Source organism: Panthera onca, chromosome C1, assembly GCF_046562875.1.
Source record: "Panthera onca isolate mPanOnc1 chromosome C1, mPanOnc1 haplotype 2, whole genome shotgun sequence".
Lineage (NCBI taxonomy): Eukaryota > Metazoa > Chordata > Mammalia > Carnivora > Felidae > Panthera > Panthera onca.
Window position 1 is genome coordinate 212006630 of NC_138346.1, and position 10327 is coordinate 212016956.

The following is a 10327-nucleotide window of genomic DNA, read 5'->3' on the forward strand; positions in this document are numbered from 1 at the left end:
GGAATCCTCTGGCAATGTCAAGGGAACAAGTCCTCCTTCCCGGGCCAGGCCCATCTTCTCCTCGCCCTCGGGAGGAACCCACTCAGGGCCAAAGTCACGGTTCTGGCAATGGTGGGAGAGCCTCAGTTTACCCCAGTTCCACTCTGGGCTCTGTGGCCGGCCACAAAGCCATCGCTCTGCCCCTGCCGGCACCGGGGCGAGTGTCTCACAAGTACCAGGGGGAAGGAAACGCAACCGCTGGCCCAGACATTTCCACCCACTGCTTCCCTTGATTCCAGTACCACTGGCAAGTGGTAGTGAGGGGCCTGAGAGTGTCATGTGGCCTAACTCATCCTCAGTGCCCCCTGACTGGGAAAGATGAGGGAGATACCTCCAAAAGTTTTAAATGAGAAATTGTAAAAGCCGTGTAACAGTGTTATACAGAATTTGGGAGTAGCAAGAAAATCCCTAAGAGGTAAATTCCATGCACGCACAAGTGGGGGAGGAGGGGGAGGGAGAGAGAGAGAGACAGACAGACAGACAGAGAAAACCTCAAGCAGGATCCACACCCAGCTCGGGGCCCAACTCGGGGGCTCCGTCCCACGATGGTGAGATCATGACCTGAGCCCAAATCAGGAATCGGAAGCTCAATTCACTGAGCCACCCAGGCACCTCACGTGGGATGTTTTTAAGCGTTTAGTTAAAAAAGGATGAACTGGTAAAATCACAAAGCCATAAAATATAGCAGCGATAATTGAATGGCACAAACTAAATATTTAAAATGTCAAGAAATAAAAATTTAAAAATATATTTAAAAAATCTGCCTGGCCAAGACATTTAAAAATGACATGAACCAAAGCTCAAAATCAAAATGTTTGGGATTTAGGCAAAACTGTACTTAGGGTCACCTGTGTAGCTCAGTCCGTTGAGCGTCCGACTTCGGCTCAGGTCATGATCTCACGGTTCATGAGTTCAAGCCCCACGTCGGGCTCTGTGCTGACAGCTCAGAGCCTGGAGCCTGCTTCAGATTTTGTGTCTCCCTCTCTCTCTGGGCCCTCCCCCCACTTGCTCTCTCTCGCTCTCTCTCAAAATAAATATTCAAAAAAACCCAGAAAACAAAAAACAACCAAAGCCTTAAACCCGCTCACCTCAAAAAGAAAGGAAAAGGAAACGTGTGCCATCTTGAGCTGCATGGGATGGGAATGTCCTTAACCAGGACAGGAACTTACCATCTCTGAGGCAGTCGGCCAGGTGCTCAGATCTCGGACCTGGTGGAGAAGCCAAGTCTGTGGTTCCAAGGATGGAGGGCTCTGTATTTCTTCTCTGGTGCCTGAGGCTTTTACACACCTTTCTAATCCCATATCCCCCACCCCTTTCAACCACTAACTTCTAATTGGAGAACAACACTTGATTAGATTCTTCAATCTCCTTCCGGCTATTCCTGATTGGGTCTTTGCCTTTTTCTAGATTGATTGAATCATATGCCTATTCAGGAAGGGGAAAGAGTTAGAGAGGGGGGGAAAGTCAAGAACTCATTAATCGATTCACTCCACAAAAATGGATTGGGTTTTACTAATAGGGTGTGGTCTAGCCCTGAGTATGAGACAAGGAAGTTTAATCTATTCCTGACATTAGAAAGTATCAGTTATTGGGCGATCTTTGACCCCATCAAAATTATCAAGATGTTCCAGAGTTAAAACAGCTTCATGCAGACAGTGGTATCATCCCCAAAGAAAACAAAATAAGGGTCTCTGAATTGAGTTGTCACTTAGGTTTTACGTCAAGTAAGAGAGCAAATCAGGAGCCCACTCAGGGAGCAAGGTGGGGCAGCTGGGTTGAAGTTGGTTCTCCAGACCGTAAGACTTCTCTGAAGGAGATCAGGTCAAAGTCATAAGGAGAAAGTGGGGCTAGGGGCTGGGCAGGGCAGAGGTGGGCGATCCTAATGGGACCCTGTGAATGACCCAAGACTGTAAAATACGGGTTATTTTCCTTGGGGAGCAGGGAGATTGAAAGACTTTTCTCTCAATAGAGACATTAACAAGGGAGTGGCTGGGGTAGAGACAACACCATTCTTGAGGGCAGGGAGGGAGATTCTTTCTTCAGACCCTCCAGGGAGGGAAAGGGTGTTTCTCCAAGAAAGATGGGATTAGCTTGGGGACCTGACCTGAGAAGCCTAAATCTAAAAATGTCAGCTGAGGGAGAGGCAGGCAACCCTAGCAAGTCAGACACTTCCAAGTCTGAAAGCTCCAGCAAGGGTGGATACCATGGACCTTCGGGATCTTGGAGCCAGGAAGACAAATAAACGTGGGCCGATCACGCATGTGACCTCGTCATCATCATGGCAGCTGTTTCCAGGAGACATTTTCTTTCAGCCTCAGAGTTGTTCCCACAGAGGACACTTCCCAAACAGCAGGTAGATTGGCCCCAGCCATTTCTGGGGCCTCGGGAACCTAACCTTTCCAACCCCACTGGCCCCTTTCGAAGCATAATTTGACAATGAACATTTCCTCCGATTTAGGTAACAATTGAGGCAAATGTAGCTTCAAAGACCCCTTTCTACCCTTAAGATATCTTGGACACGGAGAGCCTGACCAAGGACATGACATTAGGCAAAGAAATAAAACTCTCTGTTTGTAACAAGTGGAGTACACTGAACACCACCCCCTTTCCCCCACAAAATCCAGAAGCTATGTTCAGTGTTTGCAGATGTGCCAAATGTAGGGATGAATCCCCGCCCGGGCTGGATCACAAGTGGATTCTTTTGAAGTCTCAGGATATGAAGAATGGGAGACTATCCCTCTGTTTCCAGATAATTCCCCAAGCCTTTCTCTCCTCCATTCAGTGTGAGGTCCAAACAATTCTTCTATTACCACTGGGTGCCAGGGCTAAGATTCTTTGAAGGATGTTCTCCATCTTGGTATCTTTCTGGAAGATTCTTTTTTGCCACATATCTGCCCTCGGGATAAATGGCCTTTGCATAACATTGGGTTTAGTTGGATTGCACTCAACAGACATTTTAACTCCTAGCAATCACCTTTATTAATAACCTGCATTAGGGTGAGATTCGTGACAAGGATAATCATAAATGCCTGTTATTGAACACACACTGGGCAAGCCATGGTGCCAGCACTTTTCCTCCACTGCCTCAAATAACCTTCACAGAGAATCTGAAGATCACTGCTAGCTCCCCCATTTTTAAGCCTGCTAGCTTTGACACAGTGAAGAGTTGGAGGCTCAGAAGAACCTCCCTAGTTTTCAGACAACTTAAATGTTAGAAAATACTTACTGACAGACTTCTTGTGAGTATCAGTGAAAATGAGAAAATTGTAGAAGTCCAAGGGAGGGATATTTCTATGGGATCCAAGCTTCTATGAGACCCAAGGAGGTAGGAGGGGTCAAAGTCTTCAAATGTCCTCGAAAATATAAATGTTCAACACTCTTCTCTTCTCAGGCAACAGGACACTCTTTTCTGTCCACCACCACACAGGGCCTGTTTGCTAAGGGGACACACTGGGGCATCCGAAGAGGAGGGAGCCCATCTGCACAGAGATGCCATCATCCCTGCCCAATTCAGGGGTCCAGCAGGACTCCTGGAGTCTGGTGAGAAGCCTGGATTTGTGGGACATTTTATTGTGTCCTGCTCTCCTGTCCGCATGACCCCTAGTTTACTGCCCGTGTGAGAGCAGCCTTCTGAGCCCATCAGGGTGATGTCCTGACCCCCTTTCTCCAGTTACAGAATCCCAACTGAGATTCCAAAAATCTGCTCCTGGGTCCTTGCTCAGGGGGTTAGAATATTTCTTCTAGTTCCCTCTCCCAGCCTGAGCTGACGTGGCAGCCTTCTCTTCCTCCATTCCAGGAGCTCCAGCTCACCTCTCCCAGAATGTGGAGCATGGAGACCTTTCCCATGGTATCAGCAGAAATCAAGAAATTCTTCTCACATTCTACTAGGCTATTTTGAAGGATATGACTAACCACAAGGCACAGAGTACCCCAACTGCTCTTCTGAATCCAAAGAGGCACCCAGAAATGCTGGAAAGTGACCCCTTTTGGGTTTCAGAGGAGGACCCTGATTCTTCTGGTCTTCCTAGAGGTTCAAGGATGATGAAAGGCTTTGGGGACCATTATGAAGTGGCTCTTCCCTCTGTGTCTCTCTTGGCCCAGACCTTGAGCTGGCAAAATCCTACTGGGATCCGGGAAATTGTTCTCTCCCAAGTTAGATGTCTTCTTACCTTGAAGTGTCTTGTCTTCAGTGCCTTTTTAAAAGCCCAAGTCTCTTTTGACCCTAATTACCCCCTCCAGTTCCACGAATATCTTGCCCTAAATAAGGGGCTGTTCTCTTTCTTCCTCATCAATAAAGGTTTCATGACAAATCACCCTGGGTCCAGACAATTAAGGCCAAGGGACTAGCTTGTAGAAGCATGGGGTGGGAAGCGTGTCGGCTAGCTCCCTCAAGAGGGGGAGGCACCAGAGGAACCTAGGGAAGAAAGAGGAAAAAGAGCAGGGTATGGCCAGCTGAGCAGAAGAATATGTCCCCTGGTTCTTGCAGAGCTGTGTTCCTTCAAGGCTGAGCCCACCAGGGTCTCAGCCTGGATTTGGGGGCTGAGAGTTTCCGAAGAGTTTCTGAGCTGACAGCTCAGAGCCTGAAGCCTGCTTTGGATTCTGTGTCTCCTCTCTCTGCCCCCCCTCCACTGGTGCTCTGTCTCTCTCTCTATCTCAAAGATAAATAAACATAAAAACATTTTTTAATTAAAAAAATAAAATTCATAGTGCTGATGGACACACAACTCTATGAATAGACTAAAATCACACAATTATAGCCTACACATAGCTGGATTGTGTGGTATATGGATTATACCCCAGTAAAGCTGTTATTTTTTTTAATGTCACACTTCACACTCATTTTTTTTTTAATTTTGGAAAACACAACTGCTTTTGATTAAAAAAAAAAAAGATGGTGTTTATATTTCGTAGCCAATAGGTTGTGAACTGTTATATATAATTTCATTAATAAACATGTTTTTAACATTTTTCCATTTGAGTTGATATAGAAAATATTAATAGACATAACCCACCTGAACAAAAGCTCTTGGGGATCTTTGATACATTTTAAGGATAAAAAGGAGTCTTTGAGACCAAACTTTGAGACCTGCTGATCTAGGAAGAAAGTTACCAAAAAGGAAAGCAGTGGTTTCTCCCTAGTGTTGAGAACTTACATGATGGTTCTTTTCTCCTTATATTGTTAGTTGATGCCCTGCGAGCCACCCACATACACCTGGCATGATCTGACTGGTAGGGGTCAGCGCCCCCCCCCCCCCCCAGACAGACCACACTCTAGCGGCAACTCCTCGCTTGGTTGTGTTAGTTTAGACAGAGAAGTCAATCCTAAATGCAAACATTTCTTTTGTCTCTTCCGTTGCTTTCATTTCTCTTTCCAGTCCAGTTTTTGGCATGACTTCTCAGAATAATTTTAATATGAATCATGAAGTCAGCAACACGCAGTGCCTTACAAACCAACGGAGTGTGGAGAAATGTGGGGTGCGGTCTGGGGTGCAGGGGTACCTCTCAGCGGTGGGACCCGAGGCGCTCGGTTCCATGCCCTGGCTCCTAGCCGGACCCACCAGCCTGGCGGTGCCTGGACCATTCGTGCAGCGGTTTCCTTATTATGGTTTATGCTTGAAGATGCACTGGGCCAACACCAAAGAATCAAGCCAGCTAGAGTCATATCAAGCTGTCCCCTGAACTTCCAAGTGAAGTTCATCTGCATAACTGGGGCTTCCTCCACCAGCGCCCCTGGTTTGCACTGGGTGCAACTCCCGGCCTGACCTCAGAACCCTTTCCCGACTTGGATCACAGGACACGGTTCTTCAGACCTTGGAAGAGTGGACACGTGGGCGGGCTGGGAGACTGCAAGGTTATCCTCAGGGCCTCCTAGGCCCCAGGACACCGTCTGCCGGTTCCTGCTGCAGTTGCAGAGCGCCCCCTGGGGCTACCACGACGCCACATCTCTTTCCAGGGTCCTTCTGCAGGGTGTCTGTCAGTGGCAGAGGCGGTGACTCAGAGCCCAGGTTCCCAGGAGGTTCCTTGATAACTGCTTCAGACACAGCCCAGTGGCCACGCCCACACAGACGTAGTCGCTGGTCCCATTCGAGGTCCCCAAGGCGAGCTTTAGGCCCATTCGGATGTCCGCTGCTCTCCCGTCCCAGCCCCAGCTCCAGTTCCCAGCGAGCAGGCGCCACACCCGCGGGGACTACTAGTCAGACTTTCCTCTCTCTCACTAACGCTCTTGGTCTTCTAAGCCTTTGCTCTTCCAAAGCCTTTTCCAAATCTACAGGGTCCTGTCCCGCCTCATCTGCCTCGTCCCGCACCTCTCTGTCTGGACCATCTTGTGTCTCTGTCCACCAGGGGGCACTGTGGGCCCGGAGTTGGCGGCAGTGGAGGATGCCCTGGAAAGCACTGGTCTCTGCTTCAACTAGGGGGGAGCGTAGAGAGAGGAGGCTAGGAAGGCAGAAGGTAGCCACGAGGGCAGAGGCCGGCTAGGGTCTCACTGGAAGTTTGTAAGTAGGGCTGTGACCTGACCTGATGAATGTTTGCCAATCCTCCTCGCTCCCCTCCCCACACTACAGCTGGATTATGTCCCACGGGGGAGTTAAACAGGGAAGCAGAGACACCAGCCAGGAGACTGTCTGCTGCTCCCCATGGGGGATCCAGGCTTGCCCTTGGGTGGCCCTGGGGATAGCTTTGTGGACATCCTGAAGGTGGAATCACTGGGACTTGCTTAGAGCAAATGGCAGGTGTGAGGGGTCAAGAGACCCTCTAAAGCTCGGTCCTGACTTTCTGAGATTAAGAGGAATGGAAGGGAGCAGGTGTATAAAAAAAAAAAAAAAAAAAAAAAAAAGGTGGGGAGGGGGTAAGAAGTTAAGAAGTTGGCTGCACTGTATTAGATTGCAGACAATTCTATCACTGAGTGAAAAAATTAAGTACAGAATAGCAAATGCAATAGAATTCTATTCAAATAAAATGATATATATACTCATTCAATCTCTATTTGCAAATGTCTCCGGTTGATTTTGTATTTTTTACCTGATGCTGCAGGGTTGGAGGGGCACCAGCACCATCCAAAGCCGAGGCCCCCAGCCAAGGTCGGTTTCAGGTCTGGAGGAGTGACTATAACCACAGTTCCACTGCCATCTCTCCAGAGACCTCAGAGACATCCCATTTCTCAGATGGCCGGAATTGGGGCCTCAAAGCGAGCCCTACATAAACTTGCAAGTCAACAAGGATATGCCTTCAAATTCATGCCCGAATTCTCTGAACCCAACATGGGAGCACCCAAATACATAAGACGGTTAATAACAAACATAAAAGAACTAATCAATAATAATACAACTATAGTAGGGGACTTTAATGCCCCTCTTACATCTGTGGACACGCTTCTAAGCAGAAAACCAACAAGGAAACAATGGGTTTGAATGCCACAGAGGACCAGATGGATGTAACAGATATATTCAGAAAATTTCATCCTCAGACAGCAGAATGCACATTCTTCTTGAGTGCACATGGAACATTCTCCAGAACAGATCACATATTAGACCACAAAACAGGCCTCAGCAAATTAAAAGGGTCGAAGTCATACCAAGCATCTTTTCTAACCACAACACTATGAAACAAGAAGACGAGCACAAGAAAAAAATTGGAAACAGCACAAATACATGGAGGTTAAAGAACATCTTACTAAAGAATGAATGGGGCAGCCAGAGAATCAAAGAAGAAATTTAAAAGTCCATGGAAACAAATGAAAATGAAAACACAGCAGCCCAAAACCTTTGGGATGCGGCAGAAGGCAGTCCTAAGAGGGAAGTTTATAGCAATACAGGCCTAGGGGTTGAATCTAAACTATATGAAGAACTTATACAAGTCAACGCCAAAACAAACAAACAAACAAACAAACAAGTATTCCAATAAAAAGTGGGCAGAGGACACGAACAGACATTTCTCCAAAGAATACATCCAGATAGCCAACAGACACGTAAAAATATCCTCATTATCACTCATCGTCAGGGAAGTGCAAGTCAAAAGTATATTGAAATATCACCTCACACGTGTGAAAATGGTTAAAAAAAAAAAAAACCTCTAGAAACTAGGGCTGGCGAGGATGTGGAGAAAAAGAAAACTTCTTGCACTGTTGATGGGAACGCAAACTGGTATAGCCATTCTGGAAAACAGTATAGAGATTCCTCAAAAAGTTAAACATGGAACTACCCTACAACCCAGCAACTGTACTGCTGGGTATTTACCCAAAGAATACAAGACCACCAATTCAGAGGGGTGCACGAACCCCTTTGTTTACAGCAGCATTATTTACAGTAACCAAGATTTGGAAGCAGCCCAAGTGTCCATCGACTGGTGAATGGTTAAAGGAGATGTGTTGTGTATGCCATGGAATATCATTCAGCTGTTAAAAAGAATGAAAACTTGCCATTCGCAACATGGTTGGAGCTAGAGAGTATCATGCTAAGTGAAATAAGTCAGAGAAAGACAAATGCCATATGATTTCACTCATAGGTGGCATTTAAGAAACAAAACAAATGAGCGAAGGGGGAAAGAGAGAGAAGCCAAGAAACAGACTCGTATCTATGGGGAACAAACTGGATGGTTATCAAAAGGGAGGTGGGAGGGGGATGGGTGAAATAGCACTTGTGATGAGTCCCAGGTGATGAAAATAAAAACTTAGGGGCACCTGGGCGGCTCAGTCGGTTAAGCATCTGACTTGAGTTCAGGTCATGATCTCACGGTTTTGCGAGTTTGAGCCCCGCGTCGGGCTCTGTGCTGACGGCTCGGAGCCTGGAGCCTGCTTCGGATTCTGTGTCTCCCTCTGTCTCTCTGCCCCTCCCAGCTCATGCTCTGTCTCTCTCTGTCTCTCAAAAAATTAAAAAATTAAAAAAAAAAAAACTTAAAAACTTAAAAAAATTCATTACTGAGTTCTCTAAGCATCGGTACACCCAGGTTCACCACCAGCTGAAGAAACAGAGAATCTGGTTTTGAATTATGTTCACGTCTGCAGAATTAGTGTCAATCCCAGAGAAACCCTGAACCCAGAACCATAGCCACCTGTAAACTGGTGTCAAATTGGCCAGTAGGGGGCAGGCTGGTCCCAGCCAGTGGGACAGCACCAGGGGTGGCTCCTGGGTTGTGCTCCTGAAGTGCTAGGTTGCAGAGTAAAAACATCAAAGCATCGTGTCTTGATGGAGGGAACGGCTGGCTAGACTTGTTCTCTGTGGCCTTGGCTGTTTTCTTGACTGCTGTCTTTATTGAACAAGAGTTGCCACCATTTATGGAGGATATATTACGTACTAAGGTCTGGCCTCAGTATTTCTATCTGCATTAGAGACAGTTATTTGCACCCATTGGTGGAGGAAGAGAGATTCAGAGAGGGGCAGCAACTACTTCAAGGTCACACAGCCTATCCCTGGTGAAACTGGAATTCTAAGGCATGGCTGCCAGTGCTCTTGAACATTTCACTATGCTGTCCCAGCACCCAGGAATGCACTGCTCATTTTATACCTTGTAATACATTCGGGACACCCGGCCTCCTAGTGCAGCTGGAGGAAGCCTTGCAGAGAATCACTGTTTTCACTGCAGAATCTGTCATTCCAAAGACATCCCACAGCTGAAGTAAGAGGGCAGCCTGCTAGAGCGGTCCCCAAAGTGTGTTCCCCAGACCAGCAGCATCCGCATCACCCGAGAACTTGTTAGAAATGGGACTTCTCAAGCCCACCCGAGACCTACTGAGCCACAAACTCACAGGACAAGAACCCCACCCCTGCCCAGCGATGCTGATGCTGCTTAAATTGGAGAAGCGAGCTGAGGCGGGGATGTGGGAAAAAGAGCCTCCCTGCCTCAGTTTCTCTCTCCTTTCCACTCCTTTGGAAAAGATTGGGCCATCCTCCACCCTGGTCTAACCGGGGCCACGGCTACTGGTCGTGCAGCCCAATTTATTAATCTGGTTACAAATGCTGTAGTCTGATTTTTGAACACTTAATCTGGTTCTAGTTCTTCCGGTGACCGTAGTGTTTACAGCCACTTTTTAATCTGTGAGTGTGGAAGGTGAGGGAGCACTGACTGGTACGGGCAGCCACAGGCCTTGGGTCTGTTCAGTCCCAGCCTCCACCTCCCCAATTGTCTGGAAAGGACTAGATATGTCTTGGGGCTTAAGTGATGGAATACACGTGGGGTGCAGAGGGCACCTGCCTTGCACCCAGGCTCCAGGTGAATAATGCACTCCCAGCCCCCAACCACAGTCCACACCTTCACCCCCTGAACCTCTAAATAGGTTAGTTTATATTCAAAA